The sequence below is a fragment of the Dermochelys coriacea genome, chromosome 2 (genome assembly GCF_009764565.3).
Source record: "Dermochelys coriacea isolate rDerCor1 chromosome 2, rDerCor1.pri.v4, whole genome shotgun sequence".
NCBI lineage: Eukaryota > Metazoa > Chordata > Testudines > Dermochelyidae > Dermochelys > Dermochelys coriacea.
The window spans coordinates 206,025,645-206,048,543 of record NC_050069.1 but is presented as its reverse complement, the minus strand read 5'-3'; the positions used below and the strand labels follow the sequence as shown (position 1 = coordinate 206,048,543).

Below are 22,899 nucleotides of genomic sequence, written 5' to 3'. Positions count from 1 at the left end.
GTCACTCGATCACAGACCTAAGAGTGGCTATCCTTCAACAAAAAAGCTTCAAAAACAGACTCCAACGAGAGACTGCTGAATTGGAATTAATTTGCAAACTGGATACAATTAACTTAGGCTTGAATAGAGACTGGGAATGGATGAGTCATTACACAAAGTAAAACTATTTCCCCATATTATTTCTCCCCCCCCCACCCCACCCTCCACTGTTCCTCAGATGTTCTTGTTAACTGCTGGAAATGGCCTACCTTGCTTGTCACCATGAAAGGTTTTCCTCCTCCCCTCCCCACTGCTGGTGATGGCTCATCTTAAGTGATCACTCTCTTTACAGTGTGTATGATAAAACCCATTGTTTCATGTTCTCTGTGTGTGTATATAAATCTCCCCACTGAATTTTCCACCAAATGCATCCAATGAAGTGAGCTGGAGCTCACGAAAACTTATGTTCAAATAAATTTGTTAGTCTCTAAGGTGCCACAAGTACTCCTTTTCTTTTAGTGTGGGGTTGGGGGGGTCAGATAGGGGCTCATAAGGGCTAGTGGGAGAGGACAGACTGGGGCAGGAGCTAAATGGGAGTGAAGGCACAGGGCCACAGGGGGAAGGGAGGTGCAAGGTCACGTGGTGACAGGGACGGGCTGCAAGGCCACATAGGGATAGGGGTGGCTGAATGGGGACACAGAGACATATGGAGACAGTGGGAGGGGGTGCAGGGTCACACGGGGATGCGGGAAGTGGGTGTATGAGTGGGGGTGAAGGGACACACGTGGACAGGGCTGCAAGAACACACAGGAACAGGGGCAGATGTGCCTGACTGAAGGGGAGGCTAGGGGTCAGCCAAGGTCTGCATGGGGGAAGCTCCCTAACAATCCCTTCCCACCCCAAAAAACCTGTTCCATACTTTTCCCACCCATACCCAACAACCGTCCAAGTTCACATCCAAACTCCCAGAAATTACTTCCCTCTCCCTCAGCTCCTCCATTACCCCTGACTCTCTGAAGCCTTTGCACTGCTTTTGAGGGGAGTGGGAAATACGGTCCTGAATTGTAGTTTAAATGAATTATTAGTCAGTTCTGTATTAATATGTCTAGTAAGGAATCTTTTTGTCAAAAACCATTTCATGAACCTTTTTTGTTGACTATTGTTACAGACATACTTGCCGACAGGTATTTTGAAATAAATGACAAAAAATAATTGAAACTGGTGTGATTAGATTGTGTTATCTTGACAAATAAAATATGCAGAATTTGAAAATATTGCATGCAGAATGTTTATTTTTTTGTCACAGTATTCTCCCAGGAGAAAGAATTTCACCCTACATGCACACCTTGTGAATTCACACTGACCAGGTCATTTCACATTACTGAAAATTGCTTGTCAGTGAGTAGGTGAACAAAAAAGGCAGAGTATGCATCAAAAGTATTTTGTTCACTTATTTTAAAAGATATAGTTCAGTTTGTGTTGATTGTACCATAATGGAGCATAGTAAGTGTACCTCGTATAGCTTGTAACAATAATTACTACTTAACAAAAACACATCACTGCAGAACTCTGCTGTTTAAATGGCATCAGAGAAACAGGAATAGGTAGCAATTTTTGGTGCTAACTGTGAATGTGTATGTTCCCAAAGTTCTACTGAATTTACAGAGATTTAAGGAGAATCAGAGCACCCCGAGACAAAAATCTGGTGTTTGAGGCCACATTACACAGAACTGTGGTTACAAGAAACAAGTTGGTATTGAAAGTTTACAAAATATAAGTGAGTGTATTAATTCCGTATCAACTGTATGCTGTTAACTTTTTTTCTGAGTAGCTAGGTTCACTAACTCTTTTCAGAGAGCTAAAGTAAATATTAAAAAAATAGTCATGCCTTGTTTTAGCCGTAAAAATATATTGTCCTCCAAAATTTCTACAAATATAAAACAAGCTCATAAACTGTAAATGGATTTGCTTACTTGTTATCAGACTTTTTGTAACTTGTCTATTTTCAAATTGTAAAAGGTGGCTTTGGGACCTTAAATGCTTGACAGATTTTATCTACTTTAGAAGTGTTACATGTGATTGCATTAAGTTCTCTCCAGGCTTGGATGCTCTGAAATCAATGAATGTCTTGTTTTCAATGGGAGAAAGCTCAAGCCCCTTTAAATACTTGGTTTTGTTGGGGTTTTGTTTTGTTTTTGAGTGCAGCAGTTTGTTTAGATACGTTTCAAAATTAGAATTAAGAGGAAATAAAGCAATCATTATCCACAGCATGTGCCCTGATGGCTGTCAGCAGTTAGTTAATCCTATTCCCATAAATTTCTAGTAAAAGATTAGTAGTTTTTGGTATTATATTCATTTAAGTTGTTAGTTCATATCACAGCATGAAAAGAGATTTATATATACATACATGATGTTTTCCTATTTGAGTCTATTACAACACAATTGCTTCTCTCTTATCAAATCTAAGGCCCCATATGGTGCATAGCTTTACTAAAATGAGTAGTCTTATTAATTTTGGTGTGACTGTTCATGTGAATAAAAGTTATCTTTTCATGTTTTGAAGATCAAGGCCCTAATATGTAGCCTTATGAGGGTATCTAGCTGTCTTCCTCTAGAGCTGTTGCTAAACCATGCTATCCTTCTGAATTATGGATATAAATATTGGTGTAAAGTCCATTTTGTAAATGTAAGTACCCAACTCAATACATTATAGATATAGGTTCCAATTCAGTGGATGCTTGCACATGTAAGTAACTTTACTCACTGGACTACTCCTACAAGCAAAATTAAGCATATATGAAGGGTTTCCAGGATTTCAAGGCGACTCTGAAGCTCCATTTTTTTTTAAAAAAAGAGAGCATCTTAAACCCTTTCTCACCACTTTTAATTTTTTTTTCTTAAGAACGATCAGAGATTCCCTTTTCATACTAGGGACAAGGACAAGACTTACTGATGTCAGCCTCAAAATTAAATGTCATTTGAGTCCTTTACCTCACATCCTTACTCTTAAGATTCTGCATAGCAAGAACAAACAACAAAAAGCAAATAACTATTCAATCTTAGGCTTTGTGGTTAAAAAAAAAACAATTACTATTTAGAGAAAAGATTGCATTACTGCCACAATAAGTAATCCACAAAAGCTGCATGCATTGCAGGTTTACAAGACATTTCTTCAGAATTCTACTGTACTTAAGTAAATAAAGTGGTATTAAAAAACTGCAATCATCTAACAAACCAGAATAATATGCCACACTTGTTCTCTGTAATCTGAACAAAACACACATCAATCACTCCACAGAGCCTCAGTGTGGGACTCCCTGGCATGATGTGTTCTAACACAATTAAAATCACTTCTGTAGAACAGGGTTAAAGGAGACAGAATAAGGAACAGAATCTAGATAGAGGAGGTAGCCATATTATGCTGCACTGTATATAGACATCAGGTCTTAACCCTTCTGACTGAAATATCTGTGGTCATATTAAGGAGCCACAATGAGTAAGGCAGACAAGATTGTGCTAAGACTATGGAAGCAGGTGAATGGAAAATTTCATAGAGACTGTGAGCCACTCAGCAGACAAACAACTATTTAGGAACTCGAGAGGCTATAACCATAGGGCCAAACATACCTGGACACACATTTGGTGCATGGGCCGGGCTAGCCACATACCGTGCTCTTTATATTCCAGAGCTATAGTGGCACACATACAGTTATCTGGCTGGCTTAGACGCACCTAGCCCTATAGCTATCGATGCACGGGGTAGGCAGGCTAACTCCCCAGCTCTGGGTCTTTTCCACATCCTCTAGCCCCGTGGTTTCCCACCTGCCCTTCGAAGACCTCAGGGGGCGAGGAGGGGGGGGGGCGCAAACTATGTCTAAGATCTCCAAAGGGGGTCCTCGGCGTTTGCAACTGAACAAAGGTTGAAAAGCACCGCCCTAGCCCGCGATGGCTCGGAAGAGTCACACCCACGCCGGGTGGGAGCTCTCCAGCTGCACCCCCGCTGAAGACAGCAATAAGCCGAGGGCCAGGGCTGGCTCAGCGCCGCCCATAGCGGTAGAGTCCCTCCCGCACGCCCTGGTGGCCGGACAGCAGCGGCAGGAGCCGGGGGCTCAGCCCAACGCCCGGAGCGCCCAGCGCGGGGGGAGCCCCAAGACCGGCTCAGAGGAGGCGTTTGCAGGCACCGCTTGCGCCAGCGCCAGCAGAGGCCAAGGAAGCCGCGGCTCCGGAGGCCGGGCATCTCACCTGCCAGGCGCTCGGGCTGCTCCCGGACTCCTCTCCAGCTGCCCCGGGCCTCTGCTGTGATAGAAGCCGCGAGGGCGGCGGCGGCGGCTTCTCCCACTCACAGCTGGGCTCCGGCTCCCGGGAGCAGCCTCTCAGCAGCCAGCCGCCAGCCCCGCCCGCTGCTTGCTCCGAGCCGGGGGCAGGGCCGGGCCGGGCGGGTGGCGGGGAGGCGGGGCTCGGGGGGCCGCTGCAGTGGCTGCCGCAGGAGCCGCGCGCGGCCGCTAGCGGGGGTGGAACGGGGCTGGGCTGGGTCTAGACGCCCCAGGCCGGTCTCTTGCATTGCCTCGGGTGGGTGGGTGGGAGGGGGAGGGGGCAAATGACAGGAGCTCAGCGTGCACCCAGTTCCCCTCCCGGGCCTGGGGCCGCTTGGCGCGCACGCCGGTCAGGGGACGTGACAATTGGGCCAGCCACGTTTTGAACGGTTGGCCCAAGAGCCGTCCACACACCCAGGACCAGCTGAGGATGTCTGCTGGCCTAGGGGGACAAACATATGCAGGAGGGCGCTATGCGTCCCCCACGTCTGCGGCAGGGACCCTCGCTGTGCACAGCCGCGTGCCTGCCTCAATCCCATCCAACCGCCTCCGGCCTAGAAAGAGCAAAACCTAGAAGGGCAGGTCACAGGAAAGTGGAGTCAGGACTGGAGGGTTGGGATGAACAGAGAGCATCAAAGGCCAGAGTCTTCCGAGGAAGAGCAGGGACAAGCAGGGATGGGGGGAAATCCGAAGGGACTGGCAGAGTTGGAGGAGCAGCATAGGAAACATCAGAGGACTAGTCTGACCATAGGGAAACAATCAGTTTATTGAACCTTGTGTCAAAAGAAAAATCTGAAAGAAAAATGATATACGTAATTTCTGGAACTGTGCACTCTAGCATTAACTTTCTCCCAGTCCACAGACAGAAGTTAAAATCTGGACGATTTAAGGAATTTTTGCGAGGTAAGAGCTGCTTTGGACACGGCTTCCATGAATTACTGCTATCCACCCCTATGGTCTGCGTGAAATGAATTTGCTATGCTCAGGCTGGTTCCAAGCGAGCAAATGTCCACATCACAGGAAATGCTCTCACCATTTGTGCCCTTGTTGGGAGTCTCAGCAGCAAGGATAAGGACTAAATCGGGATTTTGATTGAATTTTTCGCTCACTCAGAGAGGTGGTTCTTCCAGAACAGAGTTGAGCCACATTGGCAAACCAGGTAATTGTGCCTGGATGTGAGCTATGTAACTGTTTACTTTGTTGTTAGATTCACTCCAGTTATAACATATAGAACATATATACATTTTTAAATTTCTTTTCTATTGACTTCTATAGCTAGATCTTTGTAAAGCAGCATGGTTGAGTGGTTGGAGCAAGGTACCAGGAGTTATGAGAACTAGCATCTATTCCAAAGTTTGTCACAAACTTTGAGCAAGTCATGTAACCTCTCTGTAATTCAGTTACTTCGTATATAATCTGTGCAGGATTTTATGGGGATAGTAAGGCTTTTTGAGATGAAAAGTGCTCTGTACATTATTATAAGGTTAAAACTGTACAGATGATCTGTTTATCTACTTGTCTTTATTAAAATGTAAGTAAAATATATGGACATACAAAAACATTTTTTAGTTTTGCTTGTATGAGATGAGAGGTGAAAGGAAGAGGAAGATGAGAAAGGATACCTATATTTAGAGAGAGGAAATGAAAAGCACAGAAGGCCTTTCATCTGTGAAAGGAAAAGGGCAAAAGACAGATATGGCAAAAACCAGCTGTCTCTGTATTCATACCCCTCTCTTACCCTCCTTTGAATCAGAGCAGTCCCTGTGTTAGTTAGTACCCATTACGCCTTTGGCATTTAGAGTAGTCCCTCTGTGGGTACCTAAAAATCAACAAGCAACAGTATTGGAGATCAAAGTGTATTTAGTAGACCTACTGCAAAAAACAAAAACAAAAAATATATAGCACTGATATATTTGATTCATTATCACCCAGAGTAAATCAGAGAGGCCTCTTTTGTCTCCAAGCCTGACATACAAGATCAATTGAGTTTATTAATCTGTTTATTAATAATGGCTATGTCAGGTAGGCATTTGTGCAGTCTGAGGTGTTAGGTATCTCCTGATTTGCACGAATCCATGAAGGGAAAGAAAAGAGTATTCGTGTAAGGAATGATCAGGTTAGTCCAATGTTTGAAATGACACCCAAAAAGATCTAAGGCGCACATTTAATGTAGCTCTCTGAAGCTGTGACCCATCGATTATCTGATGGGTCCAAGAGGAAAGCAAAAAAAAAAAGCCATAATGCATCTTGCCAAATTGTGCAAATATTGCAGATATGAGACAAAACTCTTCCCATCCCTCTTAATTCTCCAAGTTGGTAATAAAATGAGGTTAGTTTTTAAATTATGAGGGGAAAAAGCATGGTAGCTTAGGTGCTAAAGTATGTAGGATATTGGCTATTTGGTTTATGCAACTTGCTAATGAGTAAAACATTCAAAATGACAACATACAATACAGCAGAAACCATCTTGCAGACTACACAGCAAATAAAAATTGGCCAAGAAGTTTGATAAGGGCTCACATTCCTTTCACTTATAAAAGCCAATTTTGTCCAGAAGCTAACATGAACTTGAAAATGTATGGGAATACATAAATACTGTTTCCTAATTCAAATGGTAGAATGTTGGCTATGGTGAATTGTCCACATTTTCCAATGCAGTCTTGATTTTTATGGGTGTGTATGTTCATGTGTGAGGATTCAAATCAGGCAGATGCAATAAGCAGGATCTTCAGCTGGTGTAAATCAGCACAGTTCTGTTGACATCATTATTGCACGAGAATGCAGAACAGGACTGAGGGAAAGCAATGCAACTATGCCAATATATACATGCTGAGGATCTAGCTCACCATTTGTAAAAACCGGAAACACACTGGTGAATACTCTTCAGAACTGGTGCTGAATACACCAATATAGACTGAAACAAAAATTACAGTTCTTAAATACAGAAGAATCCTATGCAGATTCTCAGTGTCCACTTCCTCATGTATGCCAACTGTTCAGATTCCTCAGGATTGAAATTGTGTTCATGAAACTAGAAGGGTGAGAAAAGATGTAATGGTTTTGTTAAGGTTTCTGGGATTTGGCTTTTTTTAAAACTGAAAAATGCACCAATATATATTTTTTTCTAAATGCGTGTAAAGTTACCGGACCCCATTTTGTTGGTAGTTTTTTTTATTTAGTCAGACCATTCCCTCAGTCCTGATCTGCTCTCTAGTGGAATACTGATTCAAAGTAGAAAGCTGATGACATGGCATGTGTATGACATACACGGTTTGGTGGCTTTAACTGACAGCTACAAGTTGTAACAATAAGCCTCTACCACTAAGTCTGTTCTATAACCTGTAAGAATTCAGTTTATAGTGCAGTATGGTGTAGAATTTCCAAAAGTGCTGAAGGGCAACACTGAGTACCTTTGAAAAGTCTACCCTACATGTCTATAGAGTGACAGTAGTGCCACAGATTAATAAACTCAATTGATCTCGTATGTCAGGCCTAGAAACAAGAAGAGGAGAGTCACCTGTATTTGCTTTAGACTTAATCTTGTAAGTTTGGATCAGAAAGTTGTGGTTACATTTCCCACCCCTAACATGGGCTCATACATACTGGCTGGCAGATATTAGACTAAGATGGCACCTGCTGTGTTTGGTTGGTAAATGGTAAAGATGGGAGATAACTCTAGTTGTAGTTCCTTTTTCTAGTTATACCACTGAAGAATAATCAATTTAAATGCAAACAGCTGCAGCTGCATGTAAGATGTCATTGTATGCACAATAGCAGGCTTAGATGCCAGGTTCTTATTCATGCACCATAGGAATGTAATTCATTTCACTATGATATAAGGTGACATAACAGAACACAACTGCTCAGCCAGTGTCATTGTGAAAGTGAAGCACAGCAGGCCACAAAGACTGCAGAAATTATTCCAGTGCAGTGACCATAAATGACATATAATACCAGACAGACAACATGGCAGCACATAACCAAGCTTCTCCATCTTACGTTCTATTTCTTAAAGAAGGCCTTCATTCCAGGGAAAGCATACATCCATTTACCTATTGCTTGATTTTCATAATCATCCTTGCCAAGTTTTCAGATAAAGTTGTAAAGCTATCCCTGTGGCATCATATTTATTTCTACAACAAAAAATAGTGATGTCACAAATGAGACTTATTCCTGTGAGATCGAACAAAGAATGTAGATTGTAAACTGGGCAGAGTAGAGACTTTCTCTTAATGTGTATTTGTACAGTTTCTGCTACTATGGGTCTAGTACATTTAATAATAGTAAAGTTAGGCTATGAGGAGGAAAGCTGAAATCCAGGTTAAAGTGGCCATAATAATAACAAAAGGAATACAGAAAATGCCTGGTGATGAGCTTTCATTTTTTAAAAATTCACTATATGCCTGGTGCAACACTGCTGTTTATCATAGATATGCCGGTAAGGCTGCATGTATGGTTGCTAATATGAAGTTCCCTTTACTGAAATGCTTGCAGCAGAGCCAATGACTGTAACTGATATTTCATTTCCATCTGCAACAAATATACCATCGCCTGTGAGGTATATTTTAATGTAATGTACATTCAAAATATTAATGGGTTTTTGATAAGTCATGTTTAAATATGGAGCATAGAGTTTCTCTTTGCATGGCATGTTTATAAAAACATAGCAATGCTAGGCGCTAAAAGGTACATCACAGCTCATGCATCAAGGAATACTGCGAGGAAAGTCCCAGTATTGTATGAATGATGCAGATAATTCTTTAAAATGACTAGATAACATGAAACAGCCTTGTATCTAATACTAATGTATCATGTCTCAATAATCTGTACATAAAATGCTGTGAAGGCAAACAGCATATCTAGCAAAAAAAGATCAGGCTATAATAAGATAGACAGAAAATACCAGTATGTGATTTACCAGCCATCTGGCACAATCCAAGCAACACTCATTCATGGGAGGTTCTAGTTTTCTGATTAGTTACCACAGCAACAGGTCTTCAGAGTATGCTTTAACGTCATGCACATGTCAGCACCTATTTGACTACACAGTTTACCTTATGCACTGGTGGGCTGCCAAAGATGACATTCTTCCCAGTTTACTTTTTTGTTTGCACCAAGTCTTCCATTATACAATTAATGTGCTTTTCAGGGGCTTTAGAACTTGAACATGGGTTTTAAAAAGTGGCATACAAAGTGAAGCTCTTAGCTCAAAAGTGAAGAAAATTATTACTATTATTAAGCCATTTCCAGATTAGCATGATACAGAAAATAGTAGGTGCTGGCTGGTTTTAAGGTGGCTTCATATAACTCAGAAATATTTAAAATCTAAAATAAAAAATTCATAGTTTGATCTAAGCAGTATTGGTATGTTGGAAAAAAATATAAATTAAAAAGAGCCAAGATTGATTCTTCCTCTCAAACACAGAAATTTCTGCATATTCTTTTTTTTCTCTTGTGTAGTTTTATGGAAATCAGAAAATGTCCAAAGGCTACATGAATGGCCTTCATAAGTTTCACAGCATACAACTCGTGGAAAAATTGGTTGCTAGACAGAGGAAGACAACACTTTTCAAAAAGTTTGGAATCCTTGGCAGCCTTTGTATATTATTCCTCGTATAGTTGTATTGATACAGAAATGTCAAAAATAAAATAGCCACGGTAATGAGATTTAACTACTATAGGGCGTGTACAGCAGCCAAAAGAAACTGAGCAGTTTAGATGGTTGGTAATGGTTGTTGTATGGAGTTGTTTAACCATAGGTCATTGAGTCAAGCCTAGCCCAAGTTAGTAGTGACTCAATGGTGTTGACAACTGGCAGAACATGAAGGATGAAATCCTGTTCCCACTGAGGTCAATATGAATTCTGACCATTTCTTCTCTATATATGGAGCATGCACCTGTAGATAGGCAACAAAAAGTAAACTATCCATTAACAAGTTTTGTCTTGGAACAGCCCTGGGTTTTGGGTTGGGGATGGATCATTTCCAGAGGTGAAGTCATGGAATTCCTCCACTTAAAGGCAGTACTACTAGTCCTGCCTTAATAAACAATGAAGCATCATGGTCAGAATCTGTGAAGGCAAAACCCAGCAGTATAGCCTTTGCTATTAGTATTATCATAGTATTACTATTTTTTCTGCTAACTGTAGTCACATTGATTCTTTCATCAGAGGCTGACATTGTGTCACTAATGGGTTTTTTGTTTTCAAACAATGAAAATGTGTCTATCCCCACAAGGATTACAGACCAGCTCTAAACTATGCTGCTTGCTTCCAGATATAGGGGAAGCTATATATAAATATAATGGGTATTACCTTGTTCATTTGTTCAGGGGACGAGGTGTAGGGGGAATCATCAGCAGTTTTTGCAGAAATCAATTCAATGGTAGTGAAATGAAACAGGAAATCAAAGTGACTGGTTTGATTGAATGCTTACAGTCTTAATAGCAGATGAAGAATCAATTATCCTTTCTGTGCCATTTAATCTCCTTTAAAGAGGTTGACACAGATTAGAAAAATAAGAGCAACTGTATCTGATGTGGAGAGGACAAATGAGTGGTAATTGACATCAACCTCAGACTTTTGTCTAATATGGAGAAAAATCAAAACAATAAAATCTGGCGTTAGGGCAATCCTGACTAGATGGCTAGAATATGTGTTTGTGGGAGGTAAGGGCTCAAAAGTCAAATCCTAGTGATCTAAAAAAGTCCTTTTTGTTTACCCTTTATCAAACAATAACACAAGTGTGGTTGAAGAAGGCTGAAGTAAAAGGGGGGAAAAAACACCATGAAAGCTTTAAACAAACAAATGTTGTCATCACTTAAAGACCATATTAATGTAGTAGTAGTAGAAGATCTTATATGGTGTGGCCCATGTAAAAGCTCTGTAGCTGGCCCGTGGAGAATTTCCTCTGGTGCAGACACTGCATAGGGTCACCTACATTGCCCCAGACTTTTCCCCCAGTAAGATCCAGCACAGAGGTCAGCCAGAGATAGGGTTGGGCGATGAGGGAGGCATGTCAAGGAAATCTCAATAGTGATTAGGAAATTCCATGAGACAAGCTGTCCTGGGGAGATTTTGGGTTTAAAGGGTTTACCATTTTAAACCCCATTGAGGGTTTAAAGCTCACAAGCACAGCTAGTCTCACCAGATTCCAGCTGCAGCTCAGCCAAAACCAGAAAACAAGTCAATTCCAGCTTTGGAACAACCTAGAATCAAAATCATTGTGCAGGGTAGGATTCTAATCTGAGCCCCCTACATACTTGAAGGGATCATAATCAAGGTTCTAGTTTCGCCAGTCTCAGTTTTATATAGTCCCATTCTAAGCCCTCTTAATTAGAAGGTTTTGAGTAGAAATGTAGCAATAGGCAAAGCACAGCTATTGCAAACTAACAGTGTTTATTACTAAAAAAGAAAAGGAGTACTTGTGGCACCTTAGAGACTAACAAATTTATTAGAGCATAAGCTTTCGTGAGCTACAGCTCAATGCATCCGATGAAGTGAGCTGTAGCTCACGAAAGCTTATGCTCTAATAAATTTGTTAGTCTCTAAGGTGCCACAAGTACTCCTTTTCTTTTTGCGAATACAGACTAACACGGCTGCTACTCTGAAACCAGTGTTTATTACTGTGTCAAAGAATTATTTCGTTGTGTACCAGCAGAAAACTAAGTCAGAGAACATACACTATTATGAATTATGATTAATTTAGGAGAAGCTATATTTATCTAAAATTGTACATTCAAGCTAGTGTGTTTTTCTCTGTACTTGAAGAATTATTCAGCATTGAGGATGTCTGAATCTTTTGTTGCAAACAATGGGAAATTCACCGGGTTTTGGGGTATGTTTAGGGACCGGCCTGGACCCAACCCCCTAATTTGAATAGTCCTGAAAGAGGCTTTGGAACTCTATATCTGAAATGTGAAAGATAAAAAGTAGAACTGGCATAGAAATAGGTTGAGCAGTGAATTCTAACCCAAATTCAGCTCAATATCTGGGGTTTTGGTTGGGGCCCATCAGGAGCATAACCTGAAATATCTAGAGATTTGAGGAGGACCAATAACATATACTTTTAGACAGGACCACTCAGAAAGCATCTAATGAATCATTTCTTTTAAGAGAATTTATGCTAGCAGTTTATTTAATATGCACTTAGATCACTTTGGAGTTTACGACCCATTCATACACAGGGATCACTAAAATGCAATTTCTTTGTACTAGCAGCATTAATGATATTGCAAGGACACCAGGGAATGAGGAACAGGAAAAGACCTCTGACCCAATAAATCTATTCCCTGTGATAAGAGGGAAGGTGCTCTCATGGATTGGTAACTGGTTAAAAGATAGGAAACAAAGGGTAGGTATAAATGGTCAGTTTTCAGAATGGAGAGAGGTAAATAGTGGTGTCCCCCAGGGGTCTGTACTGGGCTCAGTCCTATTCAACATATTCATAAAAGATCTGGAAAAGGGGGTGAACAGTGAGGTGGCAAAATTTGCAGATGATACAAAGTACAAAAAATAGTTAAGACCCAGGCAAACTGCGAAGAGCTACAAAAGGATCTCTCAGAACTGGGTGACTGGGCAACAAAATGGCAGATGAAATTAAATGTTGATAAATGCAAAGTAATGCACATTGCAAAGCATAATCTCAACTATACATATAAAATGATGGGGTCTAAATTAGCTGTTACCACTCAAGAAAGAAATCTTGGAGTCATTGTGGATAGTTCTCTGAAAACATCCACTCAATATGCAGCGGCAGTCAAAAAAGCAAACAATGCTGGAAATAATTATGAAAGGGATAGATAATAGACAGAAAATATCATGTTGCCTCCATATAAATCCATGGTATGCCCACATCTTGAATACTGTGTGCATATGTGGTTGCCCCATCTAAAAAAGATATATTGGAATTGGAAAAGGTTCAGAAAAGGGCAACAAAAATGATTAGGGGTATGGAAAGACTTCCGTATGAGGAGAGATTAATAAACTGGGACTTTTCAGCTTGGAAAAAAGTCAGCTAAGTGGAGATATGATTGAGGTCTATAAAATCATGCCTGGTGTAGAGAAAGTCGGTAAGGAAGTGTTGTTTACTACTCATAACACAAAAACTAGGGGCCACCAAATGAAATTAATAAGCAGCAGGTTTAAACAAATAAAAGGAAGTATTTCTTCACACAACACACAGTCAACCTGTGGAACTCCTTGCCAGAGGATGTTGTGAAGGCCAAGACCATAACAGGGTTCAAAAAAGAACTAGATAAATTCATGGAGGATAGTTCCATCAATGGCTATTAGCCAGGATGGGCAGGAATGGTGTCCCTAGCATCTGTTTGCCAGAAGCTGAGAATGAGCTACAGGGGATGGATCACTTGATGATTGCGTGTTCTGTTCATTCTCTCTGGAGCACCTGGCACTGGCCACTGTTGGAAGACAGGATACTGGGCTAGATGGACCTTTGGTCTGACTCAGTAGGGCCATTCTTATGTTTCAACCGCACCATCATGTTTTAACTGCACACCTTCAATCTTCTTTTCTTCTCTTCTTAAAATTATCTAAATACCTTTTTAAAAACAAGTTGATTACAGTAGCTTCACTTAAAACTTATTCCATACATTCCCTATTCTTTGTGAATAAATCATTCCATTATGTTCATGTTTTCCAGTTACAATGTATTTCTTTATTTTGAGATTGATTGGAGGTTGGATCTAGCCCTGTAAGGTCACATCGTCATGGTTTTTTAAGACCTGTCTTCAATGCCTATTTCTATTATCTCACCTAAAAAAAAAACCTTCTATCTAATGAAAGTCAGATTTACTTCTCTGATCTTATCTGATAAATAATCTTAATAATGGGCATGAAGCTACTGGAAGCTACATACAAAAATGTAGTATAAGTTTGTCTAAAGACATTTACACAATTTAAGTAGACAGAACTTTTCTTTACAAAAGACAAGACAAAAGTTCAAAATATAGTTCCTTTAGCTAAATTTAAGGCTGTAAACTGCATTTTTATTTAAATTCATATTTATAAATAGAAACTTCCATATTTAAGACAGAGTACAAATATTTAAATTGGTGGTTTCCAGATTTTGTTATTGCACTATTGCCAGTCCTAAGCATTCAAAAATCATGACCCAGGTTCTAAAAATCATGAGAGATTTAAAAAAAAAAATAAGCTGGGTTTTTATTTGTGGGTTTTTGAATTCACTTTTTCAACCCTTTCTCCCCAACTAGGAAGCCTAATGCCTATCTGTGTCTGCACCCACTCACATCATATATATGATCACCACTCTCCCTCTCTTTTCCCCACATTTTCTCTCTTCTGTCCTTTTCTGACCCTTTTTAACTTCAAATCTTATTTTGTTTGTATTTTTTTGCCATTTTATTTGTTTTTTCTCTTTTTCTTCTTTGTGGGTCCTCTGCACCCTTGTCTCATCCCTTCCCTCTCCATGCACGTTCCCCAGAAGACTGCAAGCAGCTCAGAGTGGAGGGATGGGAATCTGCTGGTGGCTGGGCAGGGCTGCACCTGTTCTTGAAACAGAGCTGAGGGCCAAAGGAACAAGGAAGAGAAGCTTGGACCACTTGGCTTCTAAGTGCTAACTGATCCAGCAGCCCTTGTGTACATAAGCTTCTCCAATGGTTGCCTGAATTCAAGGACACCAGGGAAGCAGAGCTGGTGGGAAAGTGGGAGTTTTCAAGATAAGTCATGCAAACCCCACAATATTTTGATTCTGAAATATTACTACAGTGCTCCAGGAGTTATAGTTTGGGTTCCTCATGCTCTCATTCTCTCTACAGGCTGAGCTCCCTGCACAGGATACATCTCATATGATACACCAGACTCCCCTTTTGAGGATAGGACTTGATGCATCATGGGAAATGAAGTCCATCTCAGAACAGATCAGGAGTATGAGGAATCTAAAAAATTCCCACAAGATACTGTGGCAATGTTTCAGCATCCAAAGATGACAGTTTTCATGAGTTTGGTTTTTTGACATAAAAATCAGTTTTCTACAGAAAGCAGAGTTTTCTTTTACAAACAAATTAATAGATCTGTCAAGTGATTAAAAAAAATAATTGTGATTAATCGTACCATTAATCACTCTATTAAACAATAAGAGAATACTATTCATTTAAATATTTTTGGATGTTTTCTACATTTTCAAATATATTTTCAGTTACAACACAGAACACAAAGTGTACAGTGCTCACTTTATTTTTATTACAAATATTTGCACTGCAAACAACAAAAGAAATAAGATTTTTTTAATTCACCTAATACAAGTATTGTAATGAAATCATTTTTTTATGAAAGTTGAACTGACAAATGTAGAATGATGTACAAAAAAACCCTGCATTCAAAAATAAAACAATGTAAAATTGTAGAGCTTGTAGGTCCATTCAGTCCTACTTCTTGTTCAGCCAAATGCTCAGACAAACAAGTTTGGTTACAATTTGCAGGAGATAATGCTGCCAGCTTCCTGTTTGCAATGTTACCTGAAAGTTAGAACAAGCATTCCCATGGCACTGTTTTAGCCAGTGTCGCAAGATATTTACATATCAGATGCGCTAAAGATTCATGTGTCCCTTCATGCTTCAACCACCAGTCCAGAGGACATGTGCCCATGCTGATAGCGGGTTCTGCTCAATAACTATCCAAAGCAGTGCGGACCCACGCATGTTCATTTTAATCATCTGAGTCAGATGCCACCAGGGGAAGGTTGATTTTCTTTTTTGGTGGTTCTGGTTCTGTAGTTTCCATATCGGAGTGTTGCTCTTTTAAAACTTCTGAAAGCATGCTCCACACCCCATCCCTCTCAGATTTTGGATGGCACTTCAGATTCTTAAACCTTGAATCAAGTGCTGTAACTATTTTTAAAAATCCCATATTGGTACCTTCTCTGCGTTTTTTCAAATCTGCTGTGAAAGTGTTCTTAAAACAAACGTGCTGGGTCATCATCTGAGACTGCTATAACATGAAATATATGACAGAATGTAGATAAAACAACAGAAGCCATACAATTCTCCCCCGCAAGGAGTTCAGTCACAAATTTAATTAATCCATTATTTTTTTAACAAGCGTCATCAGGATGGAAGCATATCTTCTGGATTGGTGGCTGAAACATGAAGGGGCATATGAATGTTTAGCATATCTGGCACATAAATACCTTGCAACGCCTGCTACAAAAGTGTTATGTAAACATACTGTTCTGACTTGAAGGTGACATTGTAAATAAGAAGGAGGCAGCATTATTTCCCATAAATGTAAACAAACTTGTTTCTCTTAGTGGTTGGCTGAATAAGAAGTAGGACTGAGTGGATTTGTAGGCTCTAAACTTTTTGCATTGTTTTGTTTTTGAGTGCAGTTATGTAACAAAAAAAATTTATAAGTTGCACTTTCATGATAAAGAGATTGCACTACAGTACTTCTAGGAGATGAATTGAAAAATACTATTTCTTATCATTTTTACAGTGCAAATATTTGTAATAAAAATGATAATATAAAGTGAGCATTGTACACTTTGTATTCTGTGTTCTAATAGAAATCAATATATTTGAAAATGTAGAAAAATACGCAAAAATATTTAATGCATTTCAATTGGTATTCTATTGTTTAACAGTGCTATTAATTGCAATTAATTAATTGTGATTAATTTTTTTAGTTAATCACGTGAGTTAACTGTGATTAACTGACAGCCCTAAACATTAATTTAGTCAAAAAAAATCAATTTTCTGTGGAAAAAACAGTTTTGATGGAAATTTTTTGAACAGCTCTAACGGGCAGCTTTTACAAAGCCACTGTTGCTTTACTCACTGTTACAGTAGCATGTTTGCAGCAGGGAGGATCTTAGTTCATTGAGTTTTCGTGTCTCAATTCCTCCTAGGTTCATCTGGCAGCCATAGGGCATCCCCGCCCTGACTTTGGGGCATGTTTCTTTAAAGTGAAAATAACCAAATCTCTGGTATAGCAGTAAGCATTGCAAAATCTGGAATGGGCTAAAATGTGCACAATCCTGAGAGCTAAGAGAGCAGTATTACCAACCCCAAGTGTTTAAAAAGTCACAAATCAGGCATAAAAACAACAAAGGTTAAAATAATGAGTAATAATAAAGTGGGGAAGGGATGTTTCTGAATTTTGAGTGTTTGAGTGAAGATTCACATTTTCAAGCTTTTCTCCACAACCGTAATGGCTAGAAAGTTTTTTTTTTTAAATGAAAACATGCTGCCATAATCATACCACCGCCACACCAAATATTAGCTGACTCCTCTTAAAGCCACAGGAGTTAGTAAATTACAGGCATGATGCTAAAAAGTGAAATTTTAAAAGCTAGTGCTGTGGAGGTGGAGGTGAAGAAAGCTTCTTTTCCACCATGGTGTCTGCAAACAGCATAGCAGCAAAGTTCCTTAGACAGGTTAATAGGCTCGTAAATCTGCATTGCCTCTGCCTGGAGACAGAGCTGATTAGAAAAGGAGTACTTGTGGCACCTTAGAGACTAACAAATTTATTTGAGCGTAAACTTTCGTGAGCTACAGCTCACTTCATTGGATGCATACAGTTAGTCTCTAAGGTGCCACAAGTGCTCCTTTTCTTTTTGCGAATACAAACTAACACGACTGCTACTCTGAGAGCTGATTAAACAAATGTGAATCAGACTAGCTGCTTCAATAGTAGCAGATCTCTGTCTGAAAGGGCCAGGTGTGATATTCTCTCACTGAATTTCAGACAGTTGCACTTGCTAAATATCTGAAGACGCTTGGAGAATTTAAACTTGCAATCTGGATCAATGTCCCAGATAGCTGGTTCAGTTTTTATGTAATTCTTATCTCAGATTTTTATAGGTGCATATACAGCATGATAAGTTTATTTTACCACATCTTGACTTTTTTTTTTCACAGCATGACTTTTCTTTTTTAAAGACAAACAAGTGTCGAGAACTGTAATAGCATACTGCTAAGACTACTGTTATGATTTTTTTTAAAAAATGTGATTTCCTCCCAGGCAGGAGGTGGCATATAGCAGTTCTCACTGATGTTACTAAGTACGGATGTAAAAATTGGTCAATTACCAAGCTTTCTGTTTTTTCAGGAGTATACCAAAGAATTTTTGTTGAAATGTAGACATAAATATACAAAGCAAGACTTTTTCATTCCATTCTGGGCACCTTAGTGATTTTTGTGTTACTTGTAGCCTTCCCCGCAATGTCAAAAAAACCTGTAGGCAACTCAGAGGGGAACCATAAAAAATATCTCTAAGAATGGATTGACGGATGAAGAAATTATTGGGGATAGAGGAAAGGGAGAAGTAAAGGGCATAAACATTGTGAAAAGAGGAGCATTAGATTAGTCAAGGAGTTAGAACAGCTACTCGGTTTATTCAACTAAAAATCTAAGCTGGTATCAGGAAAATAATTGCTAGCAGTGAAACCTATTAGACCTATTAGTGAGATTTAATAAGCTCCCAAAGGAAGTGACATTGCTTCAGTTATTTAAAACTCTCAAACAGATAGAAAATATATAGTAGGGAACAATCTTGTTTCAGGAAGAAAAGAAATGAACAAGATGACTTGGTCTCTTGATAGATATAATAGATATAATCATGCCTCTAGCTTCACTAAACATTAATTCCAGTAATTGGTGAAATTTGAAGCAGAGCCTTAAACTATAACTTTCTACTATTTAGTGTAGTAAAAGTAACATTATGCTGGAGTTTGGGTGAAATCTTGATGAAGCTGGTGGACATCATAGCTGCCTTTCATTCAGGATAAATGTAAAAAGCTATTAAGCTCCCTTACGGAATAAAATAACAGAAGACAGGGGCCATTTCCCAAAACACAGGCCACATGCAAGGAGCTGAGCTATGTGGCAGAGTGCAAATGCAGGGGGACTGGGTATTAATTTGGAAGAGCTGTATGTGTGAGAGAGAAACAGCTAGAAATTCCACAAGGCAGACAGAGAAGGCAGCAAGGAAGCCTTAGAGACAGCCAGAGAACACTTGTACCATGAGCCTAAGAGAGTGCTTTTGGGTGGAGTGCTGGCTGGAAAGAGGCTTGGAATTTTGAGGGTGAAAAAACCACTCTGAATCAATCTGCTGTGTTCAGGGAAACTGGGTTTTATTTACATTCTTTGTAAATAAACTGAGTTGGATTAAAGAAATTCCTGACTCCGTCATCAATTTCTCCTCCAAATAGACACAACCTTCAAGACCTCAAATAATGGCTAACCACTCAGATCAAAACGTAAACAGTAATATTACATAGAATAAGGAAAGAGCAAGAAAGTTTTAAAAACTATTTCAGTATATAAGCAGCACTCCAAAAGCCTTGACAAAAGCTGTCTTGTTCTAAAACATAGCAAATCTAAAATTGACATAGAAAATGGGCTTTTAGGGCTGATCCCGTTCCCATTGCTTTCAATGGGTGCAGGATTCAATCACTCTATGGCAGTTGTGAATGAGCACAGTGTGTACTGTCCTATATAACCACAAAACAGTAAGGAAACTGTAGAAAGCACAGCAGGCTACACAACTGCAGAGAAGAGCCCCAGTACATTATAACATCACTAATGAGCAGTCTCCAGTCCTTCAGCACAACATTTACAAACATTTAAAGAGTTTGTTTCTATGAGAGCATATACTGCACACATAACCCACTTGATGTATCACACTGATACATCTTAAGAAGGGAAAGTTCAAGGTGGGCCTATCTAGTGAGATCTTTGGTTATTGCATATATTAACTGTTTTCGCAAAAAGAAAAGGAGTACTTGTGGCACCTTAGAAACGAACAAATTTATTAGCGCATAAGCTTTCGTGAGCTACAGCTCACTTCATCGGATGCATTTAAAGTGAGCTGTAGCTCATGAAAGCTTATGCTCTAATGAATTTGTTAGTCTCTAAGGTGCCACAAGTACTCCTTTTCTTTTTGCGAATACAGACTAACACGGCTGCTACTCTGAAACCTGTCATTAACTGTTTTGTAAGTCATAATGTTGAGATAGAAGTGATCACAGATCTATGCCCAATTATCTGAAAAGAGATTGTCACTTATAGCAGGAAATGAGTGGCATCCTCCTGAACTATTAAAATAATCTGTTTTCTTCAGTGTGTCTTTGAACTAAAGATCTTGCTGAATCTGTTGTCTGTGACTATAATTTCAGGACAGAAGATATTGATTTAATAGAGCTCTGTCAGCAGCATAAAGAATAATATGATGAACAGACTCATTATTTGTAGTTCCACATATTTATAAGACCATTGGGTAAAACACTACGGGCTACAGTGTTGTCAATATACCTATGACTCCTAGATCTACATCAACTTCTCATTTAGCATGGATAATATTTTCTTGATTTTCTAGTCGAGAGGGAATTAGGAGACCAGATGAAAAATAGGAGGCGCTCACTCAATCTTCAGAAAACAGCATTGACCTTGAATAGAGAGAGGAAATATGACAATCTCACAGAAGCTGTGACCTCCCTGTTCAGAGTACCTGGCCTCTGGTTTTCAAAGGAGGAGTGTAACCTCAGGGTTCTTTTGGACTCATTCTCAAAGATTCCCAGTGACAAAAAGAAAAAGAAAACAAACAATCTCCCCTACTTTTTTCCCCATCTTTCTTCCTACGCTGTAATTTAATTGTTAGCAAAAACTCTGTATGGAGTCTATAAGTGAGACTGAACGATGCAATATAATAATTAATTACAGAACAGACTGAATCTCTTTACTGTTCATTTTGAGACATTCTAATATTTGGAATTTTTTGAAAAAGAAGTGTAGAAATTGCTTTGGTGTATTAGTTGGATGCTAGCACATTTTCAATCTTAAATCTCTTTGAGTTATTCCACCCCACCCCCTGCAATATATAGACACTTTTATTATGGAACAAAAGCTTTAATAGATGGTTCTCACAGTGTGTTTTTAGTTTTTCTTTATATATCATATAGAAATATTTAAAAGGACAAAACATTTCTTTTCCTTTTTTCAGGTCAACTTTAGAGGCCTGGAATGTGATTAGCTCATTATGGAGTTTATGATTTACTTTACGATATAAATTACTATACTTTGGAAATTTCACTACTGATGAAATTATATGGATGAATAAATGATAGACTGCTGCAGAAACCTTCAGAAAATGATAGAAAAGGAGACACTAACTTCACTAATTGATTAGTACACGTTAGTCTGAACATTATCTTTAATCTCAGAGTCAATTTGAATGAGCAAGCAACAAAATAGACTGGTTATCTGCTTCACTATATATTAAATCCTCTCTTAAATGTTAGTGTCTAATTTCTACTGTACAGCTAATTCTTGCAATCATACTTCTCAAATAAACATTGAGAGTCCACACTGAAACCAATACAGCTCATTGTCCAGTGGTACGAAGAATCAGGAAAATCATTTTAGCTGCAGCTGGGCAGTTGAAAATTCCTCTGCTGTTGAGATATGTGGATTAGTAATATACTTCTGAGGATGCATCAGTGTGATAAAATGAATATGTTGCCCATTATTTTCTTTTGGCACCAAGAAATAGTATTTTTCAATTCACCTCATACAAGTACTGTAAACTGTATGAGGGAAGATTCCCTCTTCCTTTAATGTTAGTTACATTGGCTGCATCTTTATCAGGGGCACAATGATCCTTCTGGTAGTATAGCCTATGGATTAACTAGCAGGTGCACTTCAGCAATACAGTCAGAATTATTTCTACCCACCAGGTCTTCTCATCTTGATGGAGATACACAAATGGTAAAATTGTTGAATGTGCTTCCTGAACCTATTGGTGACCTGGCAATCTTGGGAGATTTGTTTTGAGTCCAACTGAAGGATTTTTATAGCTACCGCAAACTAAGTAGAGCCAGATCTTCAGCAGCTGGGAGTCTCCATAGCTACACTGATTTCAGCAAAACTATGCCAGGTTACACCAGCTGAGGACCTGGCCCCTGAAGCTTTAATATTCTAGTGGGGTGTGTGTGTGTGTGTATGTACATATTTACACATATTTGCTAAATTATTTCACTATTAGTGTTTTTAAGAATCTAATTGGTAATAGGAAAATTTCACAGCTTTCAGCAATCCAGCACTTCCATTGAAAATAAGAGATGCAATGCTTACATGAACCCTTTATCCCCTGCCTGAGGTGCAGTAAGCAAAGATAACATGCTTGTCAGCTACTGCAGTAACATTCCAAAAGTAGTAATTAAAAAAAAAATCTTGCTTATAGAAAACAGGAAAGGAAACCAAGCATCAAAATAATGGAAATATGCTAATTTGTGCTAATTTATTTGATCCCACATCCACCACAGACCCCATCCTCTTTCCCCCTCAGAGTAGCGAGTTGTATAACAGGACCTTTTCCCCCCTTGCACAGAATATTTTCTGGAAAAAAAAAAAAAGCTTGGTTCAGAGCAAACACCTCCTCCTGCCACTGGTTTCGGAAGATCAGATTCTGTTGCAAATTAATAGAGCCCTGAAAATCTGCAGATATCCACAGACTATTTTTGTGGATTGGATGAAGATACAAATTTTGTATCTGCACAGGGCACTATAAATTAACATATCTTAACTGACAGACTGTAGTGACTAGGGCTCCATTCCTGCACATGCTTAGCTTTAA

At 39.3% G+C, this 22,899-nt stretch overlaps 1 protein-coding gene across 6 annotated transcripts in view; it reads right to left on the bottom strand.

Annotated features, from left to right (window-relative positions):
- Positions 1-4,726, bottom strand: part of SCRN1 (secernin 1) — an 87,932-nt gene extending 83,206 nt beyond the window's left edge. Inside the window, exons 1-2 of one of the 6 annotated variants that reach the window (XM_043509118.1) lie at positions 4,222-4,405; positions 2,931-2,993 (exon numbers count right to left, since the gene is read on the bottom strand). The gene's annotated coding sequence lies outside the window, so the exon portion shown is untranslated. Of the gene's footprint in view, positions 1-2,930; positions 2,994-3,606; positions 3,913-4,221 lie in introns of those variants that run through there. The other 5 variants (XM_038389750.2, XM_043509115.1, XM_043509117.1 and 2 more) reach the window with 5 other exon arrangements.
- Positions 4,727-22,899: the final 18,173 nt, after the last annotated feature.